Consider the following 17,610-nt stretch of genomic DNA (forward strand, 5'->3'; position numbering starts at 1 on the left):
TTAAATGAAAGAAGTCAGTGTTCCAGCAGAAGGAGACAACGTTTCAGAAAAGGCATTGTAGCAAACCAAAAAAGAAATTTTAAGCGCAGCAGAGTAACCAGCGCACATACCTGTTAGCTCAGGTGAGTTTAAAAGGCTGCTGTTGATAACAAGGGCATTTGCTAAATAGATGGTGTGTGTGCAACAATATACTGAAAGGTCAATTATATTGTGCAGCTTATCTCACCACCTGTAGTTATTTAGGTGAAAGCTCCAAAATGCTTGCCTAATATGTCTGTTTATCCAAAAGGAAGTAAAAAGGGAGAGCTAGAAATATAGCATTGCATCACATTACATGGCAATGCAATGCACAGTTGCTGAAGTTGAACCAAAATGAGCTTGTAATCTGGCTTCTGCAACTTTGAACATGAAAAATCCAATGAGGAGAAGAAAAGCAAAGCCAAAGAGTCCATCCCAAAATCCGACAAACAAGCAAAATGAACAAAAAACATTGAATTCAATTCTTTCTGATTTTAGAAACTGCATTAAAGAAGGGGTGCACCGGTCCTGGAGATACTGCAATACCAGGTCAATGCGTGGAGTGGACAGAGCAAGCTCTTTTTCCATCTCCCTGTTCTAAAAATCCATTTAATATATGGTCCCCAGATAGGGGACGTATCAGATATTAAACTGATAAGAACAGATACTACACTTGATCTTAGCCAAAAGGCCGAGAAGCGATAACCAGAATTGGTTTCAAACTACGGAGCCACCCAAGGATCATGAAAAGTCCATTTGTGGAGATGAGCTCCTGGACTCCCGTTAAGAAGACATGTTGTCAACCTCTAGATCCCTTACATGCCTGCACTTTTCGGCTTGCTGCTGCTGCAATCCACGCGTTTTAGATCTGCATAACTCCACCTCTTTAAACACAGCACCTTCACCCCCTGCTGTTCCCACCCGCCTCAACACCGTTGGAAGGGAGGAGAACCAATTAAGGCGGGGGGTGGGGTGGAACGAGCAGCTGTCTACCCTTAGCAGGAGGGCTCCTGATTACATACCTCTCCTGCTGCTGCTGCTGCTGGCTGTCCAGCAGCAGACTGAAGGTGGCTGCTGCTGTGCACAGGTATATAAAGGCTCAGAGCCTATTATGACACGCGCAGCCAGCGTTCCATTGCCACATTCCATCTACTGCAGGCAGGATACCTGGCTGGCTGAATGTCGCTGAGAAGCTCACAGAGACCGCCATAAGCAACAGTTTAACAGAATGCCACAGACTAATCAACCAAACTTTTTGGGTTGGGTTCTCTTTTATAGTCTGCAGGCATTAAATGAAAGAAGTCAGTGTTCCAGCAGAAGGAGACAACGTTTCAGAAAAGGCATTGTAGCAAACCAAAAAAGAAATTTTAAGCGCAGCAGAGTAACCAGCGCACATACCTGTTAGCTCAGGTGAGTTTAAAAGGCTGCTGTTGATAACAAGGGCATTTGCTAAATAGATGGTGTGTGTGCAACAATATACTGAAAGGTCAATTATATTGTGCAGCTTATCTCACCACCTGTAGTTATTTAGGTGAAAGCTCCAAAATGCTTGCCTAATATGTCTGTTTATCCAAAAGGAAGTAAAAAGGGAGAGCTAGAAAGATAGCATTGCATCACATTACATGGCAATGCAATGCACAGTTGCTGAAGTTGAACCAAAATGAGCTTGTAATCTGGCTTCTGCAACTTTGAACATGAAAAATCCAATGAGGAGAAGAAAAGCAAAGCCAAAGAGTCCATCCCAAAATCCGACAAACAAGCAAAATGAACAAAAAACATTGAATTCAATTCTTTCTGATTTTAGAAACTGCATTAAAGAAGGGGTGCACCGGTCCTGGAGATACTGCAATACCAGGTCAATGCGTGGAGTGGACAGAGCAAGCTCTTTTTCCATCTCCCTGTTCTAAAAATCCATTTAATATATGGTCCCCAGATAGGGGACGTATCAGATATTAAACTGATAAGAACAGATACTACACTTGATCTTAGCCAAAAGGCCGAGAAGCGATAACCAGAATTGGTTTCAAACTACGGAGCCACCCAAGGATCCTGAAAAGTCCATTTGTGGAGATGAGCTCCTGGACTCCCGTTAAGAAGACATGTTGTCAACCTCTAGATCCCTTACATGCCTGCACTTTTCGGCTTGCTGCTGCTGCAATCCACGCGTTTTAGATCTGCATAACTCCACCTCTTTAAACACAGCACCTTCACCCCCTGCTGTTCCCACCCGCCTCAACACCGTTGGAAGGGAGGAGAACCAATTAAGGCGGGGGGTGGGGTGGAACGAGCAGCTGTCTACCCTTAGCAGGAGGGCTCCTGATTACATACCTCTCCTGCTGCTGCTGCTGCTGGCTGTCCAGCAGCAGACTGAAGGTGGCTGCTGCTGTGCACAGGTATATAAAGGCTCAGAGCCTATTATGACACGCGCAGCCAGCGTTCCATTGCCACATTCCATCTACTGCAGGCAGGATACCTGGCTGGCTGAATGTCGCTGAGAAGCTCACAGAGACCGCCATAAGCAACAGTTTAACAGAATGCCACAGACTAATCAACCAAACTTTTTGGGTTGGGTTCTCTTTTATAGTCTGCAGGCATTAAATGAAAGAAGTCAGTGTTCCAGCAGAAGGAGACAACGTTTCAGAAAAGGCATTGTAGCAAACCAAAAAAGAAATTTTAAGCGCAGCAGAGTAACCAGCGCACATACCTGTTAGCTCAGGTGAGTTTAAAAGGCTGCTGTTGATAACAAGGGCATTTGCTAAATAGATGGTGTGTGTGCAACAATATACTGAAAGGTCAATTATATTGTGCAGCTTATCTCACCACCTGTAGTTATTTAGGTGAAAGCTCCAAAATGCTTGCCTAATATGTCTGTTTATCCAAAAGGAAGTAAAAAGGGAGAGCTAGAAAGATAGCATTGCATCACATTACATGGCAATGCAATGCACAGTTGCTGAAGTTGAACCAAAATGAGCTTGTAATCTGGCTTCTGCAACTTTGAACATGAAAAATCCAATGAGGAGAAGAAAAGCAAAGCCAAAGAGTCCATCCCAAAATCCGACAAACAAGCAAAATGAACAAAAAACATTGAATTCAATTCTTTCTGATTTTAGAAACTGCATTAAAGAAGGGGTGCACCGGTCCTGGAGATACTGCAATACCAGGTCAATGCGTGGAGTGGACAGAGCAAGCTCTTTTTCCATCTCCCTGTTCTAAAAATCCATTTAATATATGGTCCCCAGATAGGGGACGTATCAGATATTAAACTGATAAGAACAGATGCTACACTTGATCTTAGCCAAAAGGACGAGAAGCGATAACCAGAATTGGTTTCAAACTACGGAGCCACCCAAGGATCCTGAAAAGTCCATTTGTGGAAATGAGCTCCTGGACTCCCGTTAAGAAGACATGTTGTCAACCTCTAGATCCCTTACATGCCTGCACTTTTCGGCTTGCTGCTGCTGCAATCCACGCGTTTTAGATCTGCATAACTCCACCTCTTTAAACACAGCACCTTCACCCCCTGCTGTTCCCACCCGCCTCAACACCGTTGGAAGGGAGGAGAACCAATTAAGGCGGGGGGTGTGGTGGAACGAGCAGCTGTCTACCCTTAGCAGGAGGGCTCCTGATTACATACCTCTCCTGCTGCTGCTGCTGGCTGTCCAGCAGCAGACTGAAGGTGGCTGCTGCTGTGCACAGGTATATAAAGGCTCAGAGCCTATTATGACACGCGCAGCCAGCGTTCCATTGCCACATTCCATCTACTGCAGGCAGGATACCTGGCTGGCTGAATGTCGCTGAGAAGCTCACAGAGACCGCCATAAGCAACAGTTTAACAGAATGCCACAGACTAATCAACCAAACTTTTTGGGTTGGGTTCTCTTTTATAGTCTGCAGGCATTAAATGAAAGAAGTCAGTGTTCCAGCAGAAGGAGACAACGTTTCAGAAAAGGCATTGTAGCAAACCAAAAAAGAAATTTTAAGCGCAGCAGAGTAACCAGCGCACATACCTGTTAGCTCAGGTGAGTTTAAAAGGCTGCTGTTGATAACAAGGGCATTTGCTAAATAGATGGTGTGTGTGCAACAATATACTGAAAGGTCAATTATATTGTGCAGCTTATCTCACCACCTGTAGTTATTTAGGTGAAAGCTCCAAAATGCTTGCCTAATATGTCTGTTTATCCAAAAGGAAGTAAAAAGGGAGAGCTAGAAAGATAGCATTGCATCACATTACATGGCAATGCAATGCACAGTTGCTGAAGTTGAACCAAAATGAGCTTGTAATCTGGCTTCTGCAACTTTGAACATGAAAAATCCAATGAGGAGAAGAAAAGCAAAGCCAAAGAGTCCATCCCAAAATCCGACAAACAAGCAAAATGAACAAAAAACATTGAATTCAATTCTTTCTGATTTTAGAAACTGCATTAAAGAAGGGGTGCACCGGTCCTGGAGATACTGCAATACCAGGTCAATGCGTGGAGTGGACAGAGCAAGCTCTTTTTCCATCTCCCTGTTCTAAAAATCCATTTAATATATGGTCCCCAGATAGGGGACGTATCAGATATTAAACTGATAAGAACAGATACTACACTTGATCTTAGCCAAAAGGCCGAGAAGCGATAACCAGAATTGGTTTCAAACTACGGAGCCACCCAAGGATCCTGAAAAGTCCATTTGTGGAGATGAGCTCCTGGACTCCCGTTAAGAAGACATGTTGTCAACCTCTAGATCCCTTACATGCCTGCACTTTTCGGCTTGCTGCTGCTGCAATCCACGCGTTTTAGATCTGCATAACTCCACCTCTTTAAACACAGCACCTTCACCCCCTGCTGTTCCCACCCGCCTCAACACCGTTGGAAGGGAGGAGAACCAATTAAGGCGGGGGGTGGGGTGGAACGAGCAGCTGTCTACCCTTAGCAGGAGGGCTCCTGGTTACATACCTCTCCTGCTGCTGCTGCTGCTGGCTGTCCAGCAGCAGACTGAAGGTGGCTGCTGCTGTGCACAGGTATATAAAGGCTCAGAGCCTATTATGACACGCGCAGCCAGCGTTCCATTGCCACATTCCATCTACTGCAGGCAGGATACCTGGCTGGCTGAATGTCGCTGAGAAGCTCACAGAGACCGCCATAAGCAACAGTTTAACAGAATGCCACAGACTAATCAACCAAACTTTTTGGGTTGGGTTCTCTTTTATAGTCTGCAGGCATTAAATGAAAGAAGTCAGTGTTCCAGCAGAAGGAGACAACGTTTCAGAAAAGGCATTGTAGCAAACCAAAAAAGAAATTTTAAGCGCAGCAGAGTAACCAGCGCACATACCTGTTAGCTCAGGTGAGTTTAAAAGGCTGCTGTTGATAACAAGGGCATTTGCTAAATAGATGGTGTGTGTGCAACAATATACTGAAAGGTCAATTATATTGTGCAGCTTATCTCACCACCTGTAGTTATTTAGGTGAAAGCTCCAAAATGCTTGCCTAATATGTCTGTTTATCCAAAAGGAAGTAAAAAGGGAGAGCTAGAAAGATAGCATTGCATCACATTACATGGCAATGCAATGCACAGTTGCTGAAGTTGAACCAAAATGAGCTTGTAATCTGGCTTCTGCAACTTTGAACATGAAAAATCCAATGAGGAGAAGAAAAGCAAAGCCAAAGAGTCCATCCCAAAATCCGACAAACAAGCAAAATGAACAAAAAACATTGAATTCAATTCTTTCTGATTTTAGAAACTGCATTAAAGAAGGGGTGCACCGGTCCTGGAGATACTGCAATACCAGGTCAATGCGTGGAGTGGACAGAGCAAGCTCTTTTTCCATCTCCCTGTTCTAAAAATCCATTTAATATATGGTCCCCAGATAGGGGACGTATCAGATATTAAACTGATAAGAACAGATACTACACTTGATCTTAGCCAAAAGGCCGAGAAGCGATAACCAGAATTGGTTTCAAACTACGGAGCCACCCAAGGATCCTGAAAAGTCCATTTGTGGAGATGAGCTCCTGGACTCCCGTTAAGAAGACATGTTGTCAACCTCTAGATCCCTTACATGCCTGCACTTTTCGGCTTGCTGCTGCTGCAATCCACGCGTTTTAGATCTGCATAACTCCACCTCTTTAAACACAGCACCTTCACCCCCTGCTGTTCCCACCCGCCTCAACACCGTTGGAAGGGAGGAGAACCAATTAAGGCGGGGGGTGGGGTGGAACGAGCAGCTGTCTACCCTTAGCAGGAGGGCTCCTGATTACATACCTCTCCTGCTGCTGCTGCTGCTGGCTGTCCAGCAGCAGACTGAAGGTGGCTGCTGCTGTGCACAGGTATATAAAGGCTCAGAGCCTATTATGACACGCGCAGCCAGCGTTCCATTGCCACATTCCATCTACTGCAGGCAGGATACCTGGCTGGCTGAATGTCGCTGAGAAGCTCACAGAGACCGCCATAAGCAACAGTTTAACAGAATGCCACAGACTAATCAACCAAACTTTTTGGGTTGGGTTCTCTTTTATAGTCTGCAGGCATTAAATGAAAGAAGTCAGTGTTCCAGCAGAAGGAGACAACGTTTCAGAAAAGGCATTGTAGCAAACCAAAAAAGAAATTTTAAGCGCAGCAGAGTAACCAGCGCACATACCTGTTAGCTCAGGTGAGTTTAAAAGGCTGCTGTTGATAACAAGGGCATTTGCTAAATAGATGGTGTGTGTGCAACAATATACTGAAAGGTCAATTATATTGTGCAGCTTATCTCACCACCTGTAGTTATTTAGGTGAAAGCTCCAAAATGCTTGCCTAATATGTCTGTTTATCCAAAAGGAAGTAAAAAGGGAGAGCTAGAAAGATAGCATTGCATCACATTACATGGCAATGCAATGCACAGTTGCTGAAGTTGAACCAAAATGAGCTTGTAATCTGGCTTCTGCAACTTTGAACATGAAAAATCCAATGAGGAGAAGAAAAGCAAAGCCAAAGAGTCCATCCCAAAATCCGACAAACAAGCAAAATGAACAAAAAACATTGAATTCAATTCTTTCTGATTTTAGAAACTGCATTAAAGAAGGGGTGCACCGGTCCTGGAGATACTGCAATACCAGGTCAATGCGTGGAGTGGACAGAGCAAGCTCTTTTTCCATCTCCCTGTTCTAAAAATCCATTTAATATATGGTCCCCAGATAGGGGACCTATCAGATATTAAACTGATAAGAACAGATACTACACTTGATCTTAGCCAAAAGGCCGAGAAGCGATAACCAGAATTGGTTTCAAACTACGGAGCCACCCAAGGATCCTGAAAAGTCCATTTGTGGAGATGAGCTCCTGGACTCCCGTTAAGAAGACATGTTGTCAACCTCTAGATCCCTTACATGCCTGCACTTTTCGGCTTGCTGCTGCTGCAATCCACGCGTTTTAGATCTGCATAACTCCACCTCTTTAAACACAGCACCTTCACCCCCTGCTGTTCCCACCCGCCTCAACACCGTTGGAAGGGAGGAGAACCAATTAAGGCGGGGGGTGGGGTGGAACGAGCAGCTGTCTACCCTTAGCAGGAGGGCTCCTGATTACATACCTCTCCTGCTGCTGCTGCTGGCTGTCCAGCAGCAGACTGAAGGTGGCTGCTGCTGTGCACAGGTATATAAAGGCTCAGAGCCTATTATGACACGCGCAGCCAGCGTTCCATTGCCACATTCCATCTACTGCAGGCAGGATACCTGGCTGGCTGAATGTCGCTGAGAAGCTCACAGAGACCGCCATAAGCAACAGTTTAACAGAATGCCACAGACTAATCAACCAAACTTTTTGGGTTGGGTTCTCTTTTATAGTCTGCAGGCATTAAATGAAAGAAGTCAGTGTTCCAGCAGAAGGAGACAACGTTTCAGAAAAGGCATTGTAGCAAACCAAAAAAGAAATTTTAAGCGCAGCAGAGTAACCAGCGCACATACCTGTTAGCTCAGGTGAGTTTAAAAGGCTGCTGTTGATAACAAGGGCATTTGCTAAATAGATGGTGTGTGTGCAACAATATACTGAAAGGTCAATTATATTGTGCAGCTTATCTCACCACCTGTAGTTATTTAGGTGAAAGCTCCAAAATGCTTGCCTAATATGTCTGTTTATCCAAAATGAAGTAAAAAGGGAGAGCTAGAAAGATAGCATTGCATCACATTACATGGCAATGCAATGCACAGTTGCTGAAGTTAAACCAAAATGAGCTTGTAATCTGGCTTCTGCAACTTTGAACATGAAAAATCCAATGAGGAGAAGAAAAGCAAAGCCAAAGAGTCCATCCCAAAATCCGACAAACAAGCAAAATGAACAAAAAACATTGAATTCAATTCTTTCTGATTTTAGAAACTGCATTAAAGAAGGGGTGCACCGGTCCTGGAGATACTGCAATACCAGGTCAATGCGTGGAGTGGACAGAGCAAGCTCTTTTTCCATCTCCCTGTTCTAAAAATCCATTTAATATATGGTCCCCAGATAGGGGACCTATCAGATATTAAACTGATAAGAACAGATACTACACTTGATCTTAGCCAAAAGGCCGAGAAGCGATAACCAGAATTGGTTTCAAACTACGGAGCCACCCAAGGATCCTGAAAAGTCCATTTGTGGAGATGAGCTCCTGGACTCCCGTTAAGAAGACATGTTGTCAACCTCTAGATCCCTTACATGCCTGCACTTTTCGGCTTGCTGCTGCTGCAATCCACGCGTTTTAGATCTGCATAACTCCACCTCTTTAAACACAGCACCTTCACCCCCTGCTGTTCCCACCCGCCTCAACACCGTTGGAAGGGAGGAGAACCAATTAAGGCGGGGGGTGGGGTGGAACGAGCAGCTGTCTACCCTTAGCAGGAGGGCTCCTGATTACATACCTCTCCTGCTGCTGCTGCTGCTGGCTGTCCAGCAGCAGACTGAAGGTGGCTGCTGCTGTGCACAGGTATATAAAGGCTCAGAGCCTATTATGACACGCGCAGCCAGCGTTCCATTGCCACATTCCATCTACTGCAGGCAGGATACCTGGCTGGCTGAATGTCGCTGAGAAGCTCACAGAGACCGCCATAAGCAACAGTTTAACAGAATGCCACAGACTAATCAACCAAACTTTTTGGGTTGGGTTCTCTTTTATAGTCTGCAGGCATTAAATGAAAGAAGTCAGTGTTCCAGCAGAAGGAGACAACGTTTCAGAAAAGGCATTGTAGCAAACCAAAAAAGAAATTTTAAGCGCAGCAGAGTAACCAGCGCACATACCTGTTAGCTCAGGTGAGTTTAAAAGGCTGCTGTTGATAACAAGGGCATTTGCTAAATAGATGGTGTGTGTGCAACAATACACTGAAAGGTCAATTATATTGTGCAGCTTATCTCACCACCTGTAGTTATTTAGGTGAAAGCTCCAAAATGCTTGCCTAATATGTCTGTTTATCCAAAAGGAAGTAAAAAGGGAGAGCTAGAAAGATAGCATTGCATCACATTACATGGCAATGCAATGCACAGTTGCTGAAGTTGAACCAAAATGAGCTTGTAATCTGGCTTCTGCAACTTTGAACATGAAAAATCCAATGAGGAGAAGAAAAGCAAGGCCAAAGAGTCCATCCCAAAATCCGACAAACAAGCAAAATGAACAAAAAACATTGAATTCAATTCTTTCTGATTTTAGAAACTGCATTAAAGAAGGGGTGCACCGGTCCTGGAGATACTGCAATACCAGGTCAATGCGTGGAGTGGACAGAGCAAGCTCTTTTTCCATCTCCCTGTTCTAAAAATCCATTTAATATATGGTCCCCAGATAGGGGACGTATCAGATATTAAACTGATAAGAACAGATACTACACTTGATCTTAGCCAAAAGGCCGAGAAGCGATAACCAGAATTGGTTTCAAACTACGGAGCCACCCAAGGATCCTGAAAAGTCCATTTGTGGAGATGAGCTCCTGGACTCCCGTTAAGAAGACATGTTGTCAACCTCTAGATCCCTTACATGCCTGCACTTTTCGGCTTGCTGCTGCTGCAATCCACGCGTTTTAGATCTGCATAACTCCACCTCTTTAAACACAGCACCTTCACCCCCTGCTGTTCCCACCCGCCTCAACACCGTTGGAAGGGAGGAGAACCAATTAAGGCGGGGGGTGGGGTGGAACGAGCAGCTGTCTACCCTTAGCAGGAGGGCTCCTGATTACATACCTCTCCTGCTGCTGCTGCTGCTGGCTGTCCAGCAGCAGACTGAAGGTGGCTGCTGCTGTGCACAGGTATATAAAGGCTCAGAGCCTATTATGACACGCGCAGCCAGCGTTCCATTGCCACATTCCATCTACTGCAGGCAGGATACCTGGCTGGCTGAATGTCGCTGAGAAGCTCACAGAGACCGCCATAAGCAACAGTTTAACAGAATGCCACAGACTAATCAACCAAACTTTTTGGGTTGGGTTCTCTTTTATAGTCTGCAGGCATTAAATGAAAGAAGTCAGTGTTCCAGCAGAAGGAGACAACGTTTCAGAAAAGGCATTGTAGCAAACCAAAAAAGAAATTTTAAGCGCAGCAGAGTAACCAGCGCACATACCTGTTAGCTCAGGTGAGTTTAAAAGGCTGCTGTTGATAACAAGGGCATTTGCTAAATAGATGGTGTGTGTGCAACAATATACTGAAAGGTCAATTATATTGTGCAGCTTATCTCACCACCTGTAGTTATTTAGGTGAAAGCTCCAAAATGCTTGCCTAATATGTCTGTTTATCCAAAAGGAAGTAAAAAGGGAGAGCTAGAAAGATAGCATTGCATCACATTACATGGCAATGCAATGCACAGTTGCTGAAGTTGAACCAAAATGAGCTTGTAATCTGGCTTCTGCAACTTTGAACATGAAAAATCCAATGAGGAGAAGAAAAGCAAAGCCAAAGAGTCCATCCCAAAATCCGACAAACAAGCAAAATGAACAAAAAACATTGAATTCAATTCTTTCTGATTTTAGAAACTGCATTAAAGAAGGGGTGCACCGGTCCTGGAGATACTGCAATACCAGGTCAATGCGTGGAGTGGACAGAGCAAGCTCTTTTTCCATCTCCCTGTTCTAAAAATCCATTTAATATATGGTCCCCAGATAGGGGACGTATCAGATATTAAACTGATAAGAACAGATTTTTTTTTTTTATTTTTATTTTTTTTTTTCCACTCAGATTACAAGTCCCATATTTACCATTTCATGCTTTGCAATGATTTCCAAATGGTATTAGGTTGTTATCCATCATTGTGGGTCATATATCCATTTTTCCAATCTTATTTTATATATATACGTTTATATTATCACAATACAGTTATTCCATATTCTTTACATCACAACATTACAATCTTTACCATTACGATTTAAGGCAACATTCCTCTCTTCAGGCCATATGCTGCCAAGGCATTCAAAAGCCTTCCATCCAGAAACCGACCATCCCAAGCTTCTTCTACCTCTTTAGCCAACGACTGAGGTATTCTGTAAGTTGAAAAAAAACGATGCATATCGCTATAAATGTTATTCCACACTTTGCGCCTTAGACTAGCCTGACTCCCCCCTTCACAACTATTTAGCATTTTCAACACTTCTTGTCTCTCCTCCATCTCCCTCATATTTTTTTCTGAAACATCCTTTGCTTTACTAGAGTCCTTCCCAGATGACAAAACTCCTTCAATTTCTTCTCTGGCTTCACATGCGACATCCTCTCTTTCTTCTTCACTAGTTTCTTCACCCTCCTCCTCCTCTTCCATATTACTTACAGCACCTTCCTTTTCATCCTGACTGGAGGACTCACTTTCCTCCTGATCTTCTGACTCCCTATCCACCTCCACTTCTTCTTCCAAGCTAGTATTTTCAATCTCAACGTCTGTGATATCACTCTCAGTATCTTCTTCCATATGATCACCTTCTTTTCTTATATCTCTTATTTGTTCCTCCTTCTTTTGAGATATGTTCTCTTCCGTTTCATCATGGGGGGCAGCTTCAGACTCTTCTTCTTTTCCATCTTCCTTGTCAACTGACTTCTCCTCCCTTTTATTGACAGGACAGCAATCATATAAATGACCACTGCCACCACATAGATTACATTTCTTACTTTTTTCACAATTCTCTGCCTTATGTCCCACTTCTTCACACTTGGCACACCACTGTAATGTACAGGAATCCTTTTCATGGCCATACTGTTTACAACGCCTACAAAACTTCGGCATACCTGTAAAGAACATATCTCCATTAACTGTCCCGATTTTGAATCTACTTGGTGGGAGTACCACAACACCATCCGAACTTTCCTTGAACTTGACCAGGAACCTCCACCTCGTGGTCCAAAAACCATATCGGTTAAACATTTTGCCAGCAGAACTCACTTTCTCACAGTACCGGGATAAAAAGGTCATGATCTCTTCTTCCAATATGAAAGGACTATACATCCTTATTACTATTAGCCTTTCCTTCCTAGGAAAATGCGACACAAAAAAAACACCTTCAAGTATCGAATCTTCCTTCACTAGATCCATTCTCTTCCAAAAGTCAGAAAAGATATCTTCTGAACAAAAAATAACATCATATATCCCTCTCTTCGGGAACTCCAACATAGACAAAACTTGTTCCATTTGAACTTCCAATAGTTCAAACAAAATCTTCTCTACCAAAAAAAACAAGCCAGACTTCTTCTTCTCTGGATCCAAAAAAATAAACCGCACTGCATTCTTCAATCTTGCAAAAACTGGGACCTCTTCACAGGTCAGCATATTTGGGCTTCTCCCGTCCATATCTTCACACCAAAGGTGGCAAAAATCCTCCTCGCCTACTTAAAAAAAGCAGGCAGGCTGATCGCCCCTCGTTGCCCCGGGACTAATCCGGCTCCCCAAAAGCAGCAAGGGGGTGAAGCCGCACTGCTACATGCAGCGATCCCCCGAGGCCAAGGAGCCGGGTACCCAAGGCACCTCTCAGCCAAGACCAAGGCAGCAACCGGTAGATCACTGCACTTGATCTTAGCCAAAAGGCCGAGAAGCGATAACCAGAATTGGTTTCAAACTACGGAGCCACCCAAGGATCCTGAAAAGTCCATTTGTGGAGATGAGCTCCTGGACTCCCGTTAAGAAGACATGTTGTCAACCTCTAGATCCCTTACATGCCTGCACTTTTCGGCTTGCTGCTGCTGCAATCCACGCGTTTTAGATCTGCATAACTCCACCTCTTTAATCACAGCACCTTCACCCCCTGCTGTTCCCACCCGCCTCAACACCGTTGGAAGGGAGGAGAACCAATTAAGGCGGGGGGTGGGGTGGAACGAGCAGCTGTCTACCCTTAGCAGGAGGGCTCCTGATTACATACCTCTCCTGCTGCTGCTGCTGCTGGCTGTCCAGCAGCAGACTGAAGGTGGCTGCTGCTGTGCACAGGTATATAAAGGCTCAGAGCCTATTATGACACGCGCAGCCAGCGTTCCATTGCCACATTCCATCTACTGCAGGCAGGATACCTGGCTGGCTGAATGTCGCTGAGAAGCTCACAGAGACCGCCATAAGCAACAGTTTAACAGAATGCCACAGACTAATCAACCAAACTTTTTGGGTTGGGTTCTCTTTTATAGTCTGCAGGCATTAAATGAAAGAAGTCAGTGTTCCAGCAGAAGGAGACAACGTTTCAGAAAAGGCATTGTAGCAAACCAAAAAAGAAATTTTAAGCGCAGCAGAGTAACCAGCGCACATACCTGTTAGCTCAGGTGAGTTTAAAAGGCTGCTGTTGATAACAAGGGCATTTGCTAAATAGATGGTGTGTGTGCAACAATATACTGAAAGGTCAATTATATTGTGCAGCTTATCTCACCACCTGTAGTTATTTAGGTGAAAGCTCCAAAATGCTTGCCTAATATGTCTGTTTATCCAAAAGGAAGTAAAAAGGGAGAGCTAGAAAGATAGCATTGCATCACATTACATGGCAATGCAATGCACAGTTGCTGAAGTTGAACCAAAATGAGCTTGTAATCTGGCTTCTGCAACTTTGAACATGAAAAATCCAATGAGGAGAAGAAAAGCAAAGCCAAAGAGTCCATCCCAAAATCCGACAAACAAGCAAAATGAACAAAAAACATTGAATTCAATTCTTTCTGATTTTAGAAACTGCATTAAAGAAGGGGTGCACCGGTCCTGGAGATACTGCAATACCAGGTCAATGCGTGGAGTGGACAGAGCAAGCTCTTTTTCCATCTCCCTGTTCTAAAAATCCATTTAATATATGGTCCCCAGATAGGGGACGTATCAGATATTAAACTGATAAGAACAGATTTTTTTTTTTTTTTTTTAAATTCTTTTGGCGAAAGCCCGAATTCGTGTACAAAACCCGAGTGCGCTTAAAAAAGTGACAAGTGCCACAAAAAAAGTGCACTAGGATGCTGGTCTTCATGAAACCCTCTCCAAAAGGAGAAGGGTCCCCCAAACCATTCCCCGTCCCTCCGAGCCAAAAGGCCACAGCGAGGAACAGGGACAAAAAGCCACCTCCAGCCGAAGCCAGAGGCGACCCAATCTTACCACCAGCACCTGCCCGAGATCTCACCCGAGCAAGGCACTGGGAGCCAAAGACTGTGCTCCCCTCCCGAAAGAGGGGAGCCAACAACGCTCTCCTCCCGAAAGAGGAGAGCCAGGGCGGTTCAGGGGGGAGCGGAACCTGATGGCCACACACTCCCCCCCTAGACCTGCCAAGAGAGGAACCCGTAAGGGAACCGCATCCCGACAAAATCCTAGTAGGACGTGACACACGTGAATAAGTGGACACACAGTGACAAAGAAATTAAATAAATAGTGAAGGTTTCACAGTATAATACTGCCCGGACCTTCGACCGGGAATTGAAAAATTCCCCATCCTAAGGCCAGAAGGCCCGGAATAAGGGTGTGTGCGAAGAAAGAAAATTTGAAGTGCTTGTGCAAATGTGCCATAAACTCAAGTGGGGTTCCCAATCCCAGTGAGTTAAGGCACCCCAGGGTCACCACTCCTGGGGCACTTCACACTTCGGGCTTTCGATCTTCCCCGGCCCAATGGCGTCGATCCTGGGGGGCCATGCTTTCCACCAGATGACTATATTAGCCACCTGGCGTACTAACAAGCGCCTAAACCCCAGTGTGCATAATGTATCAATCTACTAGGGCGGCCAACATCCAAAACCGCCTTTTCGAAAGATACTACACTTGATCTTAGCCAAAAGGCCGAGAAGCGATAACCAGAATTGGTTTCAAACTACGGAGCCACCCAAGGATCCTGAAAAGTCCATTTGTGGAGATGAGCTCCTGGACTCCCGTTAAGAAGACATGTTGTCAACCTCTAGATCCCTTACATGCCTGCACTTTTCGGCTTGCTGCTGCTGCAATCCACGCGTTTTAGATCTGCATAACTCCACCTCTTTAAACACAGCACCTTCACCCCCTGCTGTTCCCACCCGCCTCAACACCGTTGGAAGGGAGGAGAACCAATTAAGGCGGGGGGTGGGGTGGAACGAGCAGCTGTCTACCCTTAGCAGGAGGGCTCCTGATTACATACCTCTCCTGCTGCTGCTGCTGCTGGCTGTCCAGCAGCAGACTGAAGGTGGCTGCTGCTGTGCACAGGTATATAAAGGCTCAGAGCCTATTATGACACGCGCAGCCAGCGTTCCATTGCCACATTCCATCTACTGCAGGCAGGATACCTGGCTGGCTGAATGTCGCTGAGAAGCTCACAGAGACCGCCATAAGCAACAGTTTAACAGAATGCCACAGACTAATCAACCAAACTTTTTGGGTTGGGTTCTCTTTTATAGTCTGCAGGCATTAAATGAAAGAAGTCAGTGTTCCAGCAGAAGGAGACAACGTTTCAGAAAAGGCATTGTAGCAAACCAAAAAAGAAATTTTAAGCGCAGCAGAGTAACCAGCGCACATACCTGTTAGCTCAGGTGAGTTTAAAAGGCTGCTGTTGATAACAAGGGCATTTGCTAAATAGATGGTGCGTGTGCAACAATATACTGAAAGGTCAATTATATTGTGCAGCTTATCTCACCACCTGTAGTTATTTAGGTGAAAGCTCCAAAATGCTTGCCTAATATGTCTGTTTATCCAAAAGGAAGTAAAAAGGGAGAGCTAGAAAGATAGCATTGCATCACATTACATGGCAATGCAATGCACAGTTGCTGAAGTTGAACCAAAATGAGCTTGTAATCTGGCTTCTGCAACTTTGAACATGAAAAATCCAATGAGGAGAAGAAAAGCAAAGCCAAAGAGTCCATCCCAAAATCCGACAAACAAGCAAAATGAACAAAAAACATTGAATTCAATTCTTTCTGATTTTAGAAACTGCATTAAAGAAGGGGTGCACCGGTCCTGGAGATACTGCAATACCAGGTCAATGCGTGGAGTGGACAGAGCAAGCTCTTTTTCCATCTCCCTGTTCTAAAAATCCATTTAATATATGGTCCCCAGATAGGGGACGTATCAGATATTAAACTGATAAGAACAGATACTACACTTGATCTTAGCCAAAAGGCCGAGAAGCGATAACCAGAATTGGTTTCAAACTACGGAGCCACCCAAGGATCCTGAAAAGTCCATTTGTGGAGATGAGCTCCTGGACTCCCGTTATGAAGACATGTTGTCAACCTCTAGATCCCTTACATGCCTGCACTTTTCGGCTTGCTGCTGCTGCAATCCACGCGTTTTAGATCTGCATAACTCCACCTCTTTAAACACAGCACCTTCACCCCCTGCTGTTCCCACCCGCCTCAACACCGTTGGAAGGGAGGAGAACCAATTAAGGCGGGGGGTGGGGTGGAACGAGCAGCTGTCTACCCTTAGCAGGAGGGCTCCTGATTACATACCTCTCCTGCTGCTGCTGCTGCTGGCTGTCCAGCAGCAGACTGAAGGTGGCTGCTGCTGTGCACAGGTATATAAAGGCTCAGAGCCTATTATGACACGCGCAGCCAGCGTTCCATTGCCACATTCCATCTACTGCAGGCAGGATACCTGGCTGGCTGAATGTCGCTGAGAAGCTCACAGAGACCGCCATAAGCAACAGTTTAACAGAATGCCACAGACTAATCAACCAAACTTTTTGGGTTGGGTTCTCTTTTATAGTCTGCAGGCATTAAATGAAAGAAGTCAGTGTTCCAGCAGAAGGAGACAACGTTTCAGAAAAGGCATTGTAGCAAACCAAAAAAGAAATTTTAAGCGCAGCAGAGTAACCAGCGCACATACCTGTTAGCTCAGGTGAGTTTAAAAGGCTGCTGTTGATAACAAGGGCATTTGCTAAATAGATGGTGTGTGTGCAACAATATACTGAAAGGTCAATTATATTGTGCAGCTTATCTCACCACCTGTAGTTATTTAGGTGAAAGCTCCAAAATGCTTGCCTAATATGTCTGTTTATCCAAAAGGAAGTAAAAAGGGAGAGCTAGAAAGATAGCATTGCATCACATTACATGGCAATGCAATGCACAGTTGCTGAAGTTGAACCAAAATGAGCTTGTAATCTGGCTTCTGCAACTTTGAACATGAAAAATCCAATGAGGAGAAGAAAAGCAAAGCCAAAGAGTCCATCCCAAAATCCGACAAACAAGCAAAATGAACAAAAAACATTGAATTCAATTCTTTCTGATTTTAGAAAC

At 44.7% G+C, this 17,610-nt stretch overlaps 9 non-coding genes and 3 pseudogenes across 9 annotated transcripts; all 12 read right to left on the minus strand.

Moving 5' to 3' along the window:
* Window positions 1–530: 530 nt before the first annotated feature.
* On the minus strand, window positions 531–721 carry LOC141229074 (U2 spliceosomal RNA). Its single transcript, XR_012295827.1, has one exon. It is a non-coding gene; the product is annotated as a U2 spliceosomal RNA (small nuclear RNA).
* Window positions 722–1,836: 1,115 nt separating this feature from the next.
* LOC141229075 (U2 spliceosomal RNA) lies at window positions 1,837–2,027 on the minus strand. The gene has a single exon (XR_012295828.1). It is a non-coding gene; the product is annotated as a U2 spliceosomal RNA (small nuclear RNA).
* A 1,115-nt stretch (window positions 2,028–3,142) lies between these two features.
* LOC141229128 (U2 spliceosomal RNA) lies at window positions 3,143–3,333 on the minus strand. Its single transcript, XR_012295880.1, has one exon. It is a non-coding gene; the product is annotated as a U2 spliceosomal RNA (small nuclear RNA).
* Window positions 3,334–4,445: 1,112 nt separating this feature from the next.
* On the minus strand, window positions 4,446–4,636 carry LOC141229076 (U2 spliceosomal RNA). The gene has a single exon (XR_012295829.1). It is a non-coding gene; the product is annotated as a U2 spliceosomal RNA (small nuclear RNA).
* A 1,115-nt stretch (window positions 4,637–5,751) lies between these two features.
* LOC141229079 (U2 spliceosomal RNA) lies at window positions 5,752–5,942 on the minus strand. Its single transcript, XR_012295831.1, has one exon. It is a non-coding gene; the product is annotated as a U2 spliceosomal RNA (small nuclear RNA).
* A 1,115-nt stretch (window positions 5,943–7,057) lies between these two features.
* Window positions 7,058–7,248, minus strand: LOC141229099 (U2 spliceosomal RNA). Its single transcript, XR_012295852.1, has one exon. It is a non-coding gene; the product is annotated as a U2 spliceosomal RNA (small nuclear RNA).
* Window positions 7,249–8,360: 1,112 nt separating this feature from the next.
* On the minus strand, window positions 8,361–8,551 carry LOC141229101 (U2 spliceosomal RNA). The gene has a single exon (XR_012295854.1). It is a non-coding gene; the product is annotated as a U2 spliceosomal RNA (small nuclear RNA).
* A 1,115-nt stretch (window positions 8,552–9,666) lies between these two features.
* LOC141229080 (U2 spliceosomal RNA) lies at window positions 9,667–9,857 on the minus strand. Its single transcript, XR_012295832.1, has one exon. It is a non-coding gene; the product is annotated as a U2 spliceosomal RNA (small nuclear RNA).
* Window positions 9,858–10,972: 1,115 nt separating this feature from the next.
* Window positions 10,973–11,145, minus strand: LOC141229164 (U2 spliceosomal RNA; annotated as a pseudogene).
* Window positions 11,146–14,118: 2,973 nt separating this feature from the next.
* LOC141229147 (U2 spliceosomal RNA) lies at window positions 14,119–14,298 on the minus strand (annotated as a pseudogene).
* An 809-nt stretch (window positions 14,299–15,107) lies between these two features.
* On the minus strand, window positions 15,108–15,199 carry LOC141229176 (U2 spliceosomal RNA; annotated as a pseudogene).
* Window positions 15,200–16,314: 1,115 nt separating this feature from the next.
* Window positions 16,315–16,505, minus strand: LOC141229081 (U2 spliceosomal RNA). Its single transcript, XR_012295833.1, has one exon. It is a non-coding gene; the product is annotated as a U2 spliceosomal RNA (small nuclear RNA).
* Window positions 16,506–17,610: the final 1,105 nt, after the last annotated feature.

This window comes from Phyllobates terribilis, unplaced genomic scaffold, assembly GCF_046119375.1.
Source record: "Phyllobates terribilis strain yellow unplaced genomic scaffold, ASM4611937v1 Scaffold_455__1_contigs__length_1453912, whole genome shotgun sequence".
Lineage (NCBI taxonomy): Eukaryota > Metazoa > Chordata > Amphibia > Anura > Dendrobatidae > Phyllobates > Phyllobates terribilis.